This window comes from Moschus berezovskii, chromosome 15, assembly GCF_049115385.1.
Source record: "Moschus berezovskii isolate FMDL1 chromosome 15, NW_MosBer_1.0, whole genome shotgun sequence".
NCBI lineage: Eukaryota > Metazoa > Chordata > Mammalia > Artiodactyla > Moschidae > Moschus > Moschus berezovskii.
The window spans coordinates 79,882,407-79,902,078 of NC_142474.1; the positions used below are offsets into that span (position 1 = coordinate 79,882,407).

Genomic DNA, 19,672 nt, shown 5'->3' on the forward strand with positions numbered 1-19,672 from the left:
AGACCCTGATGCTAGGAAAGATTGAGGGCAGGAAAAGAAGGGGACGACCGAGGATAAGATGGTTGGATGGCACCACTGACTCAGTGGACATGGGTTTGGGTGAACTCCGGTAGCTGGTAATGGACAGGGAGGCCTGGCGTGCTGCGGTTCATGGGGTCGCGAAGAGTTGGACATGACTGAATGAATGAGGTGAACTGAATCTCTACTTATGCGCCTTTCTCATCTGGTCAAAGAGAGGGCTGGAACCAGTGCCCGAAAAGGAATCCCAAAGCCAAATGCAATAGGTTCCCCATGACCTGAGTATGTCCCGCGTTCTGCACGAAGGCTCCACCAAAGTAGGTGCTCAATAAATATTTAACACCTTAACTGACAAATGACACCGAGTAGAAGACTGCAGCCTCTCCGTGAAGGGTGCCTTTTGGCGCTCGTCCACCGGCCTAGGTTTCACTGGTGCAGGGTCAGCGCCCGCCGCCGCCAGGGCAGGGGCTGGCAGGGCAGTGCGCATGCCCGGTGTCCAGGGGTGCCTCCGGGCGCGCAGACCGCGCGGCCCCGCCCCCGGCGCTCGGGCGCGCGCACTCCTCGGCCCCGCCCCCGCGCTCGGGCGCGCGCGCGGCCCCGCGGAGCGTACCCTGCGTGCGGGTCCCCGCCGAGCCCGCCGGGCGCCGCATCCCCGAGAGCCCTGGTCGGGGCCTGAGCAGCGGCCCCCGGCCCGGGCGGCGAGCGGAGCGCGGTGCGCACGGCGGCGCCGCCTGCGGAGACGGGACCGGCGCGCGGTGAGTGAGGGCGCCGCGGGCGGGCGGGCGCCTCCGCGCGTGCGCAGCGCCGGGCCGCCGAGCTGGGGCGCGCGCCCTACCGCGGGCCGCAGGGGCCGAGCGCGGCGGGCCCGGGCCGGGCTGCGGGCGCGGCGGGCGCGGCGGGCGGCGTGGGGGGCGCCGGCTGCGGGGGCGCGGGCCGCGGAGGCGGCTTCCGGACGCGCTCCCGGGGCGGCGCCGGCCCCGCGCTGGTCCCGGCGTCCGGCCCGGCCCGCTGCTGCCCGGGACCCCGGGGAGGGCCGAGGCGAGCCCCCGGGGCCCTGCCGGCAGCTCGGGCGCCCGCCGCGAGCGCGACCCCGGGAGGCTGCCGCGGTCGGGAGGGGCCGCCGGGCAGGTGGCGGCCGCGCCCCCCGCCTGGGAGCCGAGGGCTGAGCGCGAGCAAACTTCCCCGGAGTGACTGTCCCGGGGCGCCGGGGGTCCCGGGGGCCGACACTCGCCCTCGGCCCCCCTGGGGGCTGCGGGGCCCCGGCGAACGCTGCTGGGCTTCTGCGAGTTCGGTTTCCTTGTGGTCCTGCAGCTCGTCCTCCAAGTTCTGAGCGGTGTTTACGGCCCATTCGCTCTTGAGATAGATGTGCAGGTTTGGTGTTTTGGTAAGGGTATTTGCTCTCTTAGGAAGAATAGACTTATTGCCTGGTCTTTTTATCTCAAAGAAAGTATTGTTAGGACATGCCGGGGACTCCTATTTATCAAGAAACCTATTGTCCTGTGTGCACTTGGAGAAAGCCAGCTAATTTCTATTATTAGCCGTGAAAAGACAAAGAGCGATGATTGTGCTTTCTTTCCCCCCTTCTCTCTTTCATCCTTTGATTTAAATACTCTCGGCCACATCTTGGAGTACTGTAGTTCCCAAAACTGGCTGCACGAAAGCGTCACCGGGGAGTTTTAAAACTCTAGGCTCAAAACTGCAGACCAATTAAAACGCGGTATGTAAAGTTCCCTCAGTGATTCCTGCAGTGCAGCAGAGTTTGGGAAGCGCCGGTTTAATATAAGAAAGTCAAGTTTTGAGTTTTACCAAGTAGCAGTTTGATACTGCTGAATTGAAACGTTCCCCATATGCAGGAACTCACAAAGAGTAGCTTGTTCCCGAACCCTTGGGACGGAGGGAAGCGTCTCTCAAGGTTCAAACTTTGTCTAAACACCACTCTGGCGTCCAGACATTGTTCTAACTGCTGCGTTGAATTTCTTAGTAGTAAGGCCACCCTCTCTGACCCCTGCCTTGGCTTCTTCTAACTCGCTCTCAGCCTCCCTCCCCACCCTTCCCCAGCTACCCCTTTTTAGCCATCCATCCCTGGACCTCTGGGAGGATCCCCTCCCCCAGCAAGTTCTGATTGTCTTGACGGGGTGTGTGTGTGTGTGTGTGATGCGGGTGTGTGAGTGAGTATGTGTGTGGGTGTGTGGGTGGGTGGGATGCGGGTTACCATAGCAACGGGTCTTCCAGGGGAAGTGGGTGGGTCTACCTTTGGTTTGCTGAATAGGACGATTCCTTTTCTAAAGAGTTTGAATCTCCCTTTTCTTTGCCTCGGCCCAGGTAAGGGTGCCTTCATACAGTCCCAGTTTTTCTTTCTAAGTGATTACAGAATTATTTATCAGTGCTGTTGTATGGAGTGACAGTACGAGCAGCTCTGCTGTTCTCCCCTGAAGAGATTCTCTTTACCAATCTCTGCACTAAGAACTTGTGTAACAAAGTTCTAAAAGAGATGAAAAGCACCTTTTAAAAAAACTTGATTTTCCTTTGGGGCACACATCTTCGAAGGGTAAGCTCATTTTTCTAAAGTCTGAAGACATAGTTAAGTTTTAAAAGTGAAATATAACCCTACATCCTTGCCAAAACCTTTGCTAATTTGTGACCAGATACCATTGTCAGCTTGTAAATTGTTTCATTCCTAGAAAGTTCTTTGCCATGATTCTTTGCAAAAAGTTAGACCACTTGTAATGTTATACTTTAACGAAGGAAAGGCACAGTTCTACAGATTCACCCACTCCTTCCCTTCCCCAACACACACACATCCAAAGACAGGTTTTTATTCTAATGTTCGTTCTTTTATGCACAAAACAGTTATTCCCTCGCCAACTCATTCCAGTTTATTTTGCAAGGAACTCTTAAAACTGTTCATGTAAAATAGTTCAGACGTGTCTTCAGGCTTTTTTGTGTTTTGAAATCTTTCAAACTTTGCCGTGTAGATGATCAGAATTTGATCAGTCAATCCAAAATGCTTATGTTAGTATAGAGATTTCCAGCATGTATTAGGGATTGAAGAAGTTTTCTCTACTCTGGTGTTATGTGCTAGTTAACTTTTGGACTATCAAGCAAATTCTGTAAGGCTGATTTTCCCCATTTTATTCTGAGCAAAGAAAAATAGTGGAAAACCCTTTGATTTGATGGACCTTGTATTTCAGCAGTAATGATGTGCAGCTAAAAGTGGTAACTTCTCACCTGATCTTAAGGACATAAAAATCACAGCAATATCATCCAGAAATAAACAGCTGTACATGGCATGATATACTTCCATTTGTCCCATTTTATTTGTCTGCATAGATACACTTTTAAGCAAAATTGGTACTTTAATTTCATTTGTAGTTTTAAATATTGCCCCTTTGCTAATATATCACAGACATTTCTTGTGCCCTTAAGTCGTCCTCAAAAATAAAATTTTAAATGATGGATATGTCAGAGTTTGTTTAACTAGTTTTCTCTTGTTTGACGTATTCCATTGTTAGTGTTTCGGAATATGATATTAAACTGTAGTTGCAAATCTTGGCCTTTTCCGATTAAGTGACCTTAATTGCCTAATTATTTGATTGTGCTTCCTTTATGCATAGAATGGGGGTAATAATTGTGCCTGCAACATAGAGTTTTGGAGCAATGGAATGAGCCAAATAGAGCAAGGTCTTCAGCAGAGTCTGGCAGAGGAGGTAGGCTCAGAAAGTAATAGACACACAGGTCGAGCTGGGGTAAAGGCGCTTGTCTGAAAGCCTCGCTGTCTCTGACGTCTCAGGTTAGATTTATAGCAGAACTCTTGGGGCACAGGTGAACTCCTTTATAACTCTTGAGGCCTGTTGCCAAATTGCTTATACCAGGACACGTCGATTCCCTTACATGCAGGATGGTCTTCCTATAGTGTCAACACTCCAGTGTTTAATCTTTCCCAATTTGCAGGAAAAATGTGGCCTTATTTTAATTCATATTTTTTTGGTAACTAGTTGAAATTAGTAATTTGCTTTTTATTCATTCATTTGCCTTTTGAGAGTTGTCTGTTCAGGTACTTTGCCCATTTTATTCTTAATTGATGATTTTAAAAAATGATTTTAAAATGTCTGTTTAATATATATTAGATTTGTACATACAATGGCTTCCCTGGTGTCTCAGTTGGTAAAGAATCCGCCTGCAATGAGGGAGATCTTCCCTGCGTTGGGAAGATCCCTTTGAGGAGGGCATGGCAACCCACTCCAGTATTCTTACCTGGAGAAAGAATCCCCATGGACAGAGGAATCTGGCAGGCTGCGGTCCATGGGGTCACACGGCTCAGTGGCTTAGCACAGTACAGGTTTGTACATTTACTTTTCTGTTAGCACACAGGTGTGAACTGTCTTACAGCACCCTCTCCTTCTGAGTCAGCCCTGTCTACCGGCAGGTCTGTTAGACAGTCCATCCTTTCTTCCCTGGGTTGTGGTCTTCCATTTATTATATTTTAAGATCTTGACTAACTTTTGGGTCTGATTCTGTTTTAGGTCTTATTCTTCAGTGATTGATCTCTAATCTTAATCAATGGTAAATCTTTTTAATTGTACATTTAGAATATATGGAAATATCTGCTTGAGCAAGTCACACTGTTCTTTTAAAAATCCTACTTATAGCCATCTGTCCCTTCAGGTTAAGATGATCTTATTATCTTTATACTAATACATGCACATAATTAAACCTAAGAGTACTAAAATACTTACTTAAAATAAGTGGCCGTCTCGCCCTCCCCTTCGGCTCCTCAGTGGCAGCCTTCCGGCTCTTGATGTTTTTTTTTGAGTTTTTCACTGGGGCCACAAGTATGATCTTTTGCTCTTGGTCTAGTAAGAGGCTGGTCCTCTGGTAGCACCCTGTGCTGGGGAGAGGGTCCAGCTGCCAGTGATCCTGAGGCCTCTGGCTGAAATCTTAGCATCCTTTTCATTTTGGGGAAGGTTCTGGTGCTCTCGCAGTCTGAAGACTTCATCAGGTCCAGTCTGGCAGGGCTCTGGGACTGTGGACCAGAACTCCACAGTGAGAAGGTGGCAAGGGCATCCAGGAAGTCGGGCTTAGTTTACCCCTCCTTGACCCTTTCTCCTCCAGTCCTGGAGCAGACTGGAGTGCTTCTCAGCTCTCCACGGGTGCTGGGGCATCTCACTCTCAGGTCTGCTGAGTTGCTGCTTGTCTGTCTGCTTTCCACTTTCATGATTTCGTTGTCATTTTTACTACAGGTCTTTATATGCTTGATGCGTGTCTTCTGGAAAGATCTCTTTACTGACATCAATGTGAAATGTAGAAAGAGGATGTTTGAATGCTTGATGTTTTGTTAAACATGCCATCTTAACCTGGAAGGCTCTGCAGATGAATCCTTAGAACTGAGAAGTATCCAGTGATTTTGGTTCTTTGACAAGGACCATCATGTATACATAGAGTAGTCTGTTTTCCTGAAGGGATGTGAAAAGTTACACAGAGGTGTTTTGTTTGTTTGCCTAATCGTTATTAAATCCTAACATTTCTTGTTAGGGTTCTCTTAGGTATTTATGTTTTTGTTGCTGTTGTGAAGGGTTCATCAAGTTGGCTATTGTTGGTATAAGATGGTTGTTGATTTTTGTTCTTTGTATTATACCTGGCTCTTATTGTAAGAGCTTTCCAGTTTATTTTCTTGGGTTTCCTAGTTATATAATCAGTTCTATATAGTGACTTGTATCTACTTCTTTCTAATAATTATACCTTTTATTTTGGTTTCATGGCAGACTGCACTAGTATTAGCCTTCTGGAATATTATAAAATACTTCTGCCACAAATAGTAGTGGCAATAATGTGCAAACTTTTGTTCTTTAATAGGAAAAACAGTAGTACAATATTGGCTTTTGTTTATCGTAATTTCTCACCAGGACAGAAAATCTATCGTTTTATTTCCAATTTACCTAGAGGTATTTTTTTTTAAGAGATAGGACTCATTTGAAAAGACCCTGATGCTGGGAAGGATTGAAGGCAGGAGGAGAAGGGGATGAGGATGAGATGGTTGGATGGCATCACCACCGACTCAGTGAGCATGAGTTTGAGCAAGCTCTGGGAGTTGGTGATGGACAGGGAGGCCCAGCCTGCTGCGGTCCACTGGGTCACGGATAGTCGGACACCACTGAGTGACTGAACTGAAGAATGGAATATTAGCAGATTACTGTTAGCAGCTGCAGTTTATCACTAGTATTTCTTAACAAATCTACTGACTTGAGTCCCAAATATTAAACTGAAGTAAATCCTTCCCTTTAGAATAGTTCTTTAGAAAAATAAATTCCGTTCGTGACAGAACTAAGAGGTAAGGTCCAGGGCTTCCTGGCGGCTCAGTGGTAAAGAATCTGGCTGCCAGCGCAGGAGACGCGGGTTTGATCCCTGGGCCAGGAAGGTTTCCAAACGCTGCTGAGCAGCTGAGCCTTTGTGCCACAACTACTGAAGCCCGTGCCCCGTAAACCCTGCGCTGCTCAACCAGAGAAGCCCACGCACGGCAGCCCAGGGTAACCTTCGCTCGCTGCAGCTGGAGAAAGCCCGTGCAGCAGCAGAGACCAAAGTCAAAACAAATAAATTATAAATGTAAGTATATAGTAATTATTATTATATAATTATAAATTATGTAATTATTATAAAATAATTATTTAAAAAATCTGAAAAAAAAGATAATGTATTTAATAAAATATTCATGTCTTTGGGGTGGGGGCTGACTGGTATTTTTCCAGGGATTTTTTGGAATAAAATATTGCAGATTGCAACAGTCATCTCTCATCTTTATCTCTTGGCAGCATTTGATATAATTGGTCATTCCCTTTTTAATTTGGCGTTCTTCATTTGATTTTGAGGACACCACAGTCTTCTGCTTCTCCCTCTGTATCACTGACTTTTCAGTCATTTTTTTGTGTTAATGTGTGCTTTTCTTTCCCCCTACACAGCCTGTTAATTTGGAGTGCTTCCGGCTCAGTTTTTGTAGGACTCTTGTCACAAACAGTTGTAAGAGTTTAATAAAATACCATGCAGCTTCTTAAGATTCCCAGTGTATACTTCCAGCTGGGGTGGCACTCTTTAACTCCTGATGTGTGTTATCCATCTACTTTCTTGACTTGAATATGTGAAAGATACTTCACTTTTAAAGACTAAAGCAGAATTTCTGATCTTCCTCTGCAGACCTGTCCTCCCTGTAGCCTGCCCCAGTTTCTGTGTCAGGGTAGTTCCCTTTTTCAGGTTATTTAAGTCAGAAACCTTGGAATCATCTTGACTCTTCTCTTTCTCTCCCACTCTACATCCAGGCTCTTAGCAGATCCTACTGCTTTATCTTCCAGATGTTTCCACAATCCTGTCCTGAAAATAAAGCCAGCAGTTCAGCCCATTTTCCCCTCTCTGCTGCAAGCGCCTTCCTGCGGGTCTCCAGCACCTCCTGCCTGGGTGGTTTCAGTGGCCTCTCCTTTCACCTTCCTGACTTCCCTTTACTGTGTTACCAGCATAACAGCTGGAGTGATCTTCTTAATACATAGGTCAGATATGCTTCAGATTCTTCACCTGCTTTCCATGTCCCTCAGAGTAAAAGTCAGAGTCTCACGATGGTTCACAAAGCCCAGTGCATCCTGTTTTCCCCAGCTCTGACCTCCTCCCCAGCCCTTTCCCTGGGATGGAATGCTCTCCGTCCAGCCAGCCTTCCCTCCTGACTGACCCTGGAACCCTGCAGGCACATTCCCCCTTGAGATCTTTGTGCAGGGTGTTCACTCTGCCTGTGTCCCTCTGCACCTTCAGTTCTTCACTAAACTACAGTCTCAGCAGTGATGTCCCCGCTGTTTACAGCTGCAAACTATTCTTTGTGTCCTTCGTGGATTGCATTGTTTCCATTTTTTGTGGCATCTACATTACTGTATGACTTATTTATTTATTATTTTTGGTGAATCTCCCTGTCCCTGCTAGACAAGAAGTTCCATGTGGCCAAGTATTTTTATGTCTGTTCATTAATGTGTCTCAAGTGCCTGATACACAGAATGTGGTCAGTAAAATTTTTTTGAATAAATAAATATAGTCTGCTCCATTTTTTTTCCAATGACTTTCTCATAAAGCAGGGTAGTTGTACAGCATCTTGGATCCAACACTGGTGATTTAGCGTCCCCCCAGCAAAACAGAAGTTGCAGAACATGTATAATTCATAATGGATATAATAATACAGAGAGTGGTTATGAGGATTAAAGTGCTGAACCCTGCCAGAGTTTAGGAAAAGGCCACTTAACTGTCAGAAGGCCTTAGCCAACTGCATGAATTCACATCTGAATGATGTGAATTGAATTCTAGAATCTGCTCTCTTTGGCTTTCAGTTTTTAACCAGTGGGGTGAGGAACATTTCAGGATAAAGGGGCCTGCGATCCCTGGTGAGTGTCAGCGATCTGCGGTTTGTTTATTCTCTAACCTATCTCAGAATGGGACGCAGCCACTTGTTTTCTCTCTTCTGTGTTTCCTTGCTGTTCAGACATCTTCCCATCTCTGAGCCCATCTCTCTCCCCATCTTTAAGTCCTTTTTCCTCCAATGTTCTAGCTGAAATAAGTTCTTTTATAAGATGATTTTGAAGTCCTTCAGAGCCACAGAGAAGCACGTGGTTGAACATGGTATTAAATCCACAAAATCAAAGGCAGTCAGGCCTTTGCCCTCAGTTTCCCTGACAAGCGTGTCGTGGCCGTCCCTGCAGCAGTCATCAGAGCAGTCGTTTAAAGTTCTACGTACAGTCTCTTAGTCTCTAGCATCTCCTTTGCTGTGCTTCAAATCTCAGTACACCTCAGAAACGTCAGACTCCCTCTCTTTCAAATAGGGCACAGAATATTTGTGTGTTTTGTACTGTTGGATTAATTAAGTGGTGTTATGTGCCAGAAAAAGATGATTTTAGGAATTATGTCAGCAGCCAAAGAACAGACAATAAACCAAAACCATGATGTGTGTTATCTCTAGAAATGCATAAAACCATTATCAGTGAGTTAAACAAAAATAGGAACATTTCCTTCAATTTCTAAATTGTTTCCTACAAAACATATCTAGTTCCTTATTTTTTGAAAATCTTAATTTTTCAGTAATAGTGATGTGAGCAGGTTCAGTTCAGTTCAGTCGCTCAGTCGCGTCCAACTCTTCGCCACCCCATGAATCACAGCACGCCATGCCTCCCTGTCCATCACCAACTCCCGGAGTTCACTCAAACTCATGTCCATCGAGTCGGCGATGCCATCCAGCCATCTCATTCTCTGTCGTCCCTGTCTCCTCCTGCCCCCAGTCCCTCCCAGCATCAGAGTCTTTTCCAGTGAGTCAACTCGTCGCCTGAGGTGGCCAAAGTATTGGAGTTTCAGCTTTAGCATCACTCCTTCCAATGAACATCCAGGATTGATCTCCTTTAGAATGGACTGATAGGATCTTCTTGCAGTCCAAGGGACTCTCAAGAGTCTTCTCCAGCACCGGAGTTCAAAAGCATTAATTCTTCGGCGCTCAGCTTTCTTCACAGTCCAACTCTCACATCCATACATGACCATGGGAAGAACCATAGGCTTGACTAGACGGACCTTTGTTGGCAAAGTAATGTCTCTGCTTTTTAATATGCTATCTAGGTTGGTCATAGGAGAAGGCAATGGCAAGCCACTCCAGTACTCTTGCCTAGAAAATCCCATGGATGGAGGAGCCTGGTGGGCTGCAGTCCGTGGGGTTGCTAGGGGTCGGACACGACTGAGCGACTTCACTTTCACTTTTCACTTTCACACATTGGAGAAGGAAATGACAACCCACTCCAGTGTTCTTGCCTGAAGAATCCCAGGGAAGGGGGAGCCTGGTGGGCTTTCGTCTAAGGGGTCACACAGAGTCGAACACGACTGAAGTGACTTAGCAGCAGCAGCAGGTTGGTCATAACTTTCCTTCCAAGGAGTAAGCGTCTTTTAATTTCATGGCTGCAATCAGCATCTGCAGTGATTTTTGGAGCCCAAAAAAATAAAGTCTGACAATGTTTCCACTGTTTCCACATCTATTTCCCATGACGTGATGGGACCAGATGCCATGATCTTTGTTTTCTGAATGTTGAGCTTCAAGCCAACCTTTTCACTCTCCTCTTTCCCTTTCATCAAGAGGCATTTTAGTTCCTCTTCACTTTCTGCCATAAGGGTGGTATCATCTGCATATCTGAGGCTATTGATATTTCTCCCAGCAATCTTGATTCCATCTTGTGCTTCTTCCAGCCCAGCGTTCCTCATGATGTACTCTATATAAGTTAAATAAGCAGGATGATAATATACAACCTTGACGTACTCCTTTTCCTATTTGGAACCATTCTGTTGTTCCCATGTCCAGTTCTAACTGTTGCTTCCTGACCTGCATACAGGTTCCTCAAGAGGCAGGTCAGGTGGTCTGGTATTCCCATCTCTTTCAGAATGTTCCACAGTTTATTGTGATCCACACAGTCAAAGGCTTTGGCATAGTCAATGAAGCAGAAATAGATGTTTTCCTGGAACTCTCTTGCTTTCTCCATGATCCAGCGGATGTTGGCAATTTGATCTCTGGTTCCTCTGCCTTTTCTAAAACCTGCTTGAATATCTGGAAGTTCACGGTTCACATATTGCTGAAGCCTGGCTTGGAGAATTTTGAGCATGAGTTTACTAGCATGTGTGATGAGTGCAATTGTGTGGTAGTTTGAACATTCTTTGGGATTGGAATGAAGACTGACCTTTTCCAGTCCTGTGGCCACTGCTGAGTTCTCCAAATTTGCTGGCATATTGAGCGCAGCACTGGTTAGGTCCCCATATTTAGAAGGTGTACCATTTTAGCCATGATTACAATGCATATTAGAAATAAAATGTCATAAGCACCAGTGTTCTGAATGCGTCACTTGATGCATTTGTGTTGTCTCTGAGGCTCTGATCATTGTTTTTGTGTTTCGTTAGTACAAAGATTCATTCTTTAAGAGTTATCACTGTTACAGTTTATTTTGAACTCTTAAACAGTCAGTGCTGTTGGCCAAGTTTGAATGGAAAGCACTGGTCTGCTTTTCCGCTGTTGAATTACAAAATACCCCTTAGTTTAGGCTGTTAATGGATAGCCCACTTGGAAAGCACACCTTGCTTTTTATAGTTACACACCTGGGCTGGGGACCTGGGTAAGTACAATGTTTGTTTTCTTTGTAAAGATTTTGATTGCCACCTTTTCTTGTATCCACCGGTTTTTTAGAAGTGGTGATTTTGCTTATCTAGCACCAGCAAACACACCTACTCTGTATGTAGCAAGGGGCTGGTTTTGGCCGTCAGGCATTATACTGTGAGTCTCTGGAAAGACAAGGTCTTGCATCTAGACCATTACCTATAGTCATACCTGTGTTCATGGGATGTGTAGTAGAAAGTCAAGTGTAGTAGTCAAACTCCATCTAGATGTGTCCTGGGGAATAACCTATATTCCTAGAAAGTTGAGAAAATAATAAAATTCTTGACTAGGGTAACAGCAGGCCTCTCTTCTTAAAATAATGTTAACGTTCACATTAAAAGTGTGAGAAGCTGCTCCCCTTGCAGGTTCAGACACCCAACAGCTGTTCTGGCTGTTGCTTCCTCTCTGGCACAGCCCTCCCCTGTCCCCAGCCCCTCTTAACACACCCACTGTGTGCACCCCAGAGTGCCTTCTCCACTCCCTGGTCTCTCCCCTCACCCCTCCTGCAGCTCAGGAGATGGGCTGAGGAGTTAAGAGTCTGGCCTGGCTGCAGGAGCGGGTCTCTGGCGGCCGACTGCCCACCCCTCCTCTGGAGGATTTCAGCACATCCTAGTAAATGCTGGAGAATGCCTTTATGGGAGTGAGTAGGTTTTCTAGTTAATGTAACACTGTTGAGCCAGTCTGTCTTTGGGACTATAGGATCAGCCCGTGTGTACGTGAGACTCTGGGCTGTGTTGTTAGCTGCTTTCCCCTGTCCTTGCCAGGAAGGATGCCTCATTATGCCAGAGTTGGGCCTGGACTCCGGGACAGCACACGGCTCCCAATACATTCTCAAAATCCTCACCAGATTGCGACTACTCGACCTGGAGGGTGTCAGTTAGGGATGTCAAAACCTAATGGTGTTTGGATTGGGCTATAGGGAAATCAGATTCTTGAGATCAGATCAACCTGTATTTTTATTTTATTGTCTTTCTTAATAATAATAAATTACTGAGTGTAGGAAGGTAGGAGAATCACACACCTACTGACACAAGCTCTAAAATCTTTTGAGAAAGTAAACACCAGCTCTTTAAGAAAAGGCAGCTTTTAAACGAAAAGTCACAGCTGGTAGATATATTCCCTTTGGACTTCTGCAGAGTCCTAACCTAAACTTTATTTCCATCGCACTGTTTTCGATTATTTAATACAGAGGAATATTTTGATACTACATAAACCACAATTAAAATGGTGTGTTGGAAGAGGAGGCAGTTTCTGATTCTCCAGGCAAGAGTACTGGAGTGGGTTGCCGTTTCCTTCTCCAGGAGATCTTCCCAACCCAGGGATCGAACCCAGGTCTCCCACATTGCAGGCAGATGATTTACCATCTGAGCCACCAGGGAAGCTCAATGTATCTCTAAATGAAGGCAAATGTGAACAAATTCTACTAAATGTTGGCAACCATGTTTACCTTGCAGAAGTTACTGCTTCTCATTTTCCCGTAGCAGAGAGCAAACTATCAGAGAGAAACTTGCTTCTTTCTTGATGGTTTATGTGACGCTACTAGAGATAGTAGTCTAAGTCTACTCAAAGCTCATTTAATTTTTTTCTTAAGATCTTTGAAGAAGGTGTCTACTGGTGCATCCTGTGTCTTGCATTTGCAGTCTCTGAGGACAGGACAGGGTTAAGGTGCTGAGCAGTGTAAGATAACCTGGAGTGTTAGCTCCTTGGCTGTTGTTAATTTTTTCTGACAGAGATTGTCATTCTCTCGTGTCTTTCATTCTGTCTACCTGATAGTTGAGAATTACGCTCTGGGAATTAATTATTGTTTTCTGGAAGAGTAGAACCAAAAAACAGGCATGTGTAAAACCCTGGCCCTGATCACTTAAAGTTGTTGTTTTTTTTCTTTTTTTTAGGAATCTTCACTAAAACTGCTAATAGCTTACCACAATTACACTTGGAGTAAAATCCAAACTCCTTGTGTCAAGTGGGCAGCAATGGTTCTTACACTTTTTGACCTCAGGATTCTTATAGTTTTGAATATTTCAAGAAACCCAGAGAGCTTTTGTTTATGTAATATTTACTGAAATAGAAATGAAAACAGAGAAAAAATTTAAATATTTGTTTGTTTAAAAATGTGTTTTGATTGAAGCTTATGAAGAAAATATGACCTCACACAGATAGCAGCTGAGCATGTTAATAGTCTTTTGAGATGACTGTGGATATTCTCTGATACCTCAGTGAAACTTGAATGATAATTTCTTAAAGGTTGATTGCTGTGTGGACTCAACTGATGAAAACCATCAGTGAACTTTCTGTATTCCTCTCATACTAAAATCCATTGGTCTGTTGTGTACTTTGAATGAACCTTTTACCAACATACATGATTCTTTAATGTAATTGCAATACTATTAGAAAATACTGGTTCACTGAGTTATGCAAATCTTTAAAATGTTGACATGTTTCTTTATACAATGTTAAAAAACTAATGTCACCAACCGTTAATCAGAAATGGTCTTTAAGAAGTCTGTGACAGTCTTGGGAAGCTATCAAGCTCATAGTGACATAATCAAGAATTCCAAAATTCCAGCTTTTGCTCGAAGGTTTGAATTTTTTCGTTTTCAATAAATAGTCAGCTGATTGCATTCATTTTTAAGAAAATGTCTTCTAAATACCTAAGTGTGAATAAGCATATTTTGCATATTTTCTCAAGTGCATTGGTGTTCCATGAAATAAGTGGCTGGTTCGGCTCTCACACAAGTGTTGTTTTTTTTTTTCCCATGCCAACCATTCTGTTTCAGTTTCACCAGAAATGCTTTAAGCATACTTTCCATTTCATCACATAAAATGTTAAGAAAATGTATACTCAAGGGTTGAGATTTAATAAAATCAGAAGTTTTTACTGCTGCATCTCCCGGAGATTGCCCGTGAGATAGTCCATTGATTATGACAAAAGAACACACAGTAGCTAGTCTGCCTTCACACAAGCTGTTTGATCACGGCTCCCAAGTCCCTCAAGTCCTCCAAGTATGAGTTGGGGAGGCACGGGGAACCCAAAACCACTTAACGTGCCTTTCCGTAATGTTCACTCTGGCTGCTGAGGGTTCACTGGAGTGACCATCCAGGTTTAGGAACCAGCAACTTCAACTGTGAAAGGGAAAGAGAGTCCCCGAGCCTGGTGGTAGACCAGTCCCTTATGTGTTTGAAGCTCCCTTTTCCGTTTGGGGCAGAAGGCAGGGCTTTTGGTGACGTGTCACCACCGCCAGTATCACAAGGCAGTTTCAGAGGGCTTCAGTACCTATGTCAATTACCCTTTGAACCAGCGCAATTCAGACCTGCTTAAAATACTTAATATGTTAAAACACACACACTTTAACCAACAGATGCAAGACAGTATGTTTACTTCAGCCCACCTTCCCCAAAAATGTGTTCTTCCAGCGAGTTGAACTTGTTGCTTAGAAATTCAAGCTATATTTTTTGCCAGTACACAATTCAGGCCATTACTTCTTAGCAGTTTAACCCTACTAATGATTTTAAAAATCGCTGCTGGTGGTAAGACTGGAATAAACACACCAGCAAGAGACTGCAGCCGTGGCTAGGCTGTTCAGCTCCTCCACTGTTGATGGGATCATTTCCGTTTATGCTTACTCCAGTAATGTCAGATAGTATGTAAACTGAAGTTGAGAATTCTTTATTTTGGGGGAAAAAAAACAAACATGATTACTTAACACTCCGGTTCGTTACAGTAGAGTGTTTTCATGGAGACAAGCACATGTTAAGAAGTGAGTTTTTCTGCTTGTGCCTATGCTGTGCAGTAATCTGAAATGTGACATTGCCCGTCCCTAGCTGTGTGGCTTGTTTGCAGGATGGGGGTGAGTTTCCACACTATTCATATACTCAGCCCTAAACACACAAGCCTGTTTTATTACTTTGTTTGAAGATTGGGTGTGTCTAATGTAGTGGAAATTCACCCATTCAGCGTTAAGTACAAACGAAACACATTTCAAAGCCACATGTAAACGTCTTTTTAATTACCCATTTTTTAAGATTATTCATATGACTGCTTTCTTCCTTTCATGTGAGTCGCTGAGAATTTATTATCCTTCCTAGTTCATTAAATCACTAAAATCCTCTCCTGGTGCTATGAATAAATGCGCTAGGCCGTGAGCTGAGACCACTTGATACAGGCAGCTTTGTCCCGGCGACTGCGTCTTGCTCCTCGTTAGCCCACACTTCTCTCGGAGTGTGTGAAGATCTGTCTTCCAGTGAGTTTTAGATGCTAATGAAGCAAAGCCTTGGTCTGAGCACATGTGGGGACTTGCTTTAAGTCGAGCTTTAATATTGGACTAGATGCTCGGTGGATGCAGGGTTATAAAGCCGTGTTTGTGCTCAGACATGTTCAGGAAGCCTCAGGACACTGTTGCCCAGATGTCTGGGTTCTTTAGCCCTGTCTCTTGTGTTAACCTGCGTTTCAGAAAGCTAGAGGCTTCGCTGCCCTCCGCTTCAGCCCAGGACCAGTTGCGCTCCCCGAGGCAGTTCAGGGTTCCAGGAGGGCTCAGAAGTGCTGCACTTGCTCTTTCCTGCTGCAGAGCAGCTGGAAGCCGGCTGTGGGCGTGGTGCTCTTGGGTCTTGCTGGGAGGCCCTCGGAGAACTCACCTAGTCAGACCACCCGAGGCAGGTGAAACGTGAGACAGTGCGTCTTGGGGAGGCCCAGAGACCCTCCCTGCCGAGGTGTCCCGGGACTGCAGTGTGAAGGACGGGCGGCTTCTAACAGTGAGGATGGCAGGAGGCCGCGGGCTCATTTCGGTTCGAGGACAGTCTTGTTTGTAAAGGGAGTGAATGAGGAGGCCAGGTCACAGGCATCGGAGGCCGGCCGTGGAGATCCAGGATGCACTGCAAGTTGTGGCTTCCCCTCACCGAGAAAGGTGAGGCAGGGTTCCTTTTACTTATTTTCTTCTGGATAGGTGCTTGGTGTGCACTCCGAGCATGCTGATGTGAAGACTGGCCGCCCTTCTTCCTGTGATGACCCTTTAGGAAGAGCAGCACAGAGCAGTTGGTTAAGACCTGGCCACAGGCCACTTAAATAGCACTTTCCGTTTCCTTTGTGTGTCATGTTTTAAATTCTTTGGAACAGTGTTGCATTAAACAAACACTGACCTCGGCCAGGTCTCCCGCACTGGACACTCCGTGGATCGCGGCGTCCCTACAGCTGACTAGTGGGGTGCTTATGCAGAGGCCTGGCTCTTGTAAATTTGATCACCCTTTTCAGAGACTGTCAGCTCTGCCGTGGTTTGGTTCCAGTCATTATTATAACAGTGGATCTTGTATGAGTCCATGCATTTCTTGACTGTGATGAAATGGTTGCCTCTCCAAGTGTTAACTAAAAAAAAAAATCCCAAACCAAAAATTTGAGGTACTAACAGTTACGTTGCTGCTTGTTGAAGATGTATTTTGACTTGAGTGCATTTAGTTTGCTCATTGGAGTTGGGTGCACTTGTAAATACTCTGTGTTTATGTGGTGCAGAGATTGGGGAGCCCCAAATCTGAGTACATATTTTCATGAATAGTCTTGACTTTCTAAGTGAGGCTTACTTGAGCGTTGTTTTACAAGCAGTTTTTATTCTATATCTGGGCAGATCAAGTATTGACCTACTTACAGAGTAGGTTTTAATTAAAAAAAAAAACTTGCTGACTATATTATTAGAGTGGAATTTTTGTTTGAAACACCTTATTTTCTTAGTTCTGACACATGCAATGAAACTAAGTATAGAAGCCCCTCAACTTTAATTCTGCGCAGTAATTATTCCTGCAGGAAGTGGTGGCTGTCTCTGAATGCTCCTTGGTGTTGATACGGTTAAGGGTATGCCAACATTTACAGTCAGTGTGCCTTTGTATTGTGTCCTTCAAAACATCGTTGGGGAATTATAGACTTTAAAGCTGATTAAAAGTAGCATAAAACATATTTTTTTTATTTGGACTTAAAGCAGAAACAGATTTTACTTTGAGTTTTTGCCAGAAGCTGGTTTCTATAATAACCCTCTGTCACAGGCTTCTAATTCTACTTAGATTATTTGTTAGAAGATGTTTTTGTGACTCAGTATAGAAACGTGTGTGCGTTTTTCGTTTTTATTTGGCGGTCTCCACTCCAGAAAAGAGAGGTTAAAAGTTGGGCGTGAAGATGCCTGGTGATTTCAGATGTGTCTGTGCTTCCCTGCAGCACGGTTTCTCTGTAGCGCATCTCTTATGTTTAGATCTTGTATTGTTTGCCTAAAATAACTATATTTCATTCTAGTCACATACATTATAAAAATGAAGGGAGGCATTTCATTAGATAGTAATTAATTGAGGCCTTTGTGGACATGTGTGGTGATGGTAAAAACATAAAACGGGTAACTAGTCTTTTCTGTGTGGCTTTGCTACAATAGGAAATGAAATTTTTTTCTTTTAATCTGGCCTTGCCATTACCAAAAATATCCTCCTGCTTTTACAGTGGTAAAAGTCTTTATGGTAACACATAGCAGTCCTTCAGGTGTTGTGGGCAGTGTAGTTGAGGGAGCAGAGCTGTGTTGTTGTTGCTGCTGTTGTTCAGGCGCTAAGTCGTGTCCAACTCTTCTGCGACCCCATGGACTTGTAGCTCGGCAGGCTCCTCTGGCCGCGGGATTTCCCAGGCAAGAATACCAGTCCGAGTTGCTCTTTCCTTCTCCAGGGGATCTTCCTGACCCAAGGACTGAACCCACATCTCCTGCATTGGTAGGAGGGTTCTTTACCGCTGAGCCACCAGGGAAGCTCTGGGGGAGAGGAGAAGTGAAGTGAAGAAGTGACGTTGCTCCGTCGTGTCTGACTCTTTGCGACCCCATGGACTTAGCCCACCAGGCTCCTCTGTCCATGGGATTGTCCAGGCAAGAATACTGAAATGGGTTGCCATTTCCTTCTCCAGGAGATCTTCCCGAACCAGGGATTGAACCCAGGTCTCCCACATTGTAGGCAGACGCTTTGCCATCTGAGCCACCAGAGCAGTGCTTATTTCTAAGTGCCATTGAGTGACTAGGGCAAACACACACGGTGATGTGACTTGTATTTGGGAATCTTATTTTATCTTGCAGAGCATTTTTACTACCTTGTGGAGGTTGGGGAAGTTGGTTTGCGACACCTACCCTGTTAATAGGCCTTCCCAGGTGGCGCCAGTAATAAAGAACCTGCCTGCCAACGCAGGAGAGGTAGAGATTGAGGGTTGATCCCTGGCTCGGGAAGACCCTCTGGAGAAGGAAATGTCAACTCACACCAATATTCTTGCCTCGGAGATCCCGTGGCCAGAGGACCCTGGTGGGCTACACTCCATAGGGTCGCAAAGAGTCTGCCACTACTGAACGTGCATGCATTCACCCTGTTAACACCAGAACTGATACAGAACACCCGGTGGTGTGAAGGCTGTTGGGATTTCTTCTTCCTGTTCCTTGTGCTCTTCGGGAAAGGGTGGCTTCATCTGATAAAACCACACATTCTTTAGTTAAGTGCATAAGTGAAGAGGCCTTTGAATTTTAATGATCTGATTATGAAGGTATTTTTGGTTATTATCTTCCCAAATATCAGAAAATATATATATACTGGCCGAAATAAAAAATACTTAGGAAAAAATTTTTTTCTTTGACTAAAACATTATTTTCCTCCTCTGTCAACTAAAGCCAACAGCAGACCTGGAGAAAGCTGCAGCTGTGGTGGGCAGGGCCGTCCTTGTGGCGTCTCCAGTGGGATGAATGTCCCCTTTGGGGTCAGAGCAGCCCCCGCCTTGGGCCTTCTCAGAAGAGACCTCCTGAGGCCTGGCTTTAGTTTATCCAAGATAAGCCTTGCCGTGCCATCGGTTGTCAACAGTAGTAGTGGCAGTTGAGAATTTCGATTATATATTAATACTTTATCAGATGACTACTTGATGAAAGCTCGATTATTCTGATGTAGTTCAGCCAGAATTCTGAGCTCTCATTTACTGGTTAGCAGAATAATTAGCCAACCTAAAGAAGAGAGCCCTTTTTTTTCCCTTGTGAATTATGTATCTTTTACTTTATTTCACTGACTGTAAGGAGCCATCAGTTGTAGGGCATGCCTTTATGTATCAACAAGAACGTGGAGGAGCTTAAAGTTATAGAATGCCATCGATGATAAGATCCAACCCAATTTCAGAGATGTTAAAATGTTGGGGAGTGAGAGGAAAAGGAATCTTACAATCAGTAAATCATGTCTATATAATACATACATAGAGTTTTAGGTGGGTTTTGATCATAATCATAATCTTAAAATATAAAGAAGACTATATTAAATAAATCATTATTTTTGCCAAACATTATACAGATTCTCTAATTCTAGAAATCTGGATAAGAGAGATTATGTAGTCAGCACGTTTACACATGAGGACACTCAATATGAGATCACCCAGAGCACATGTAAATCAGCAATTGATTGCCTGGTTTACTGAAGCATCTTAAACTTCAC

At 44.7% G+C, this 19,672-nt stretch overlaps 1 protein-coding gene across 1 annotated transcript in view; it reads left to right on the top strand.

Annotated features, from left to right (window-relative positions):
• Positions 1-643: 643 nt before the first annotated feature.
• The window catches only part of BTBD3 (BTB domain containing 3), a 34,087-nt gene continuing 15,058 nt past the window's right edge, over positions 644-19,672 (top strand). Inside the window, exon 1 of the mRNA XM_055426640.2 lies at positions 644-773. The gene's annotated coding sequence lies outside the window, so the exon portion shown is untranslated. The remainder of the gene's footprint in view (positions 774-19,672) is intronic.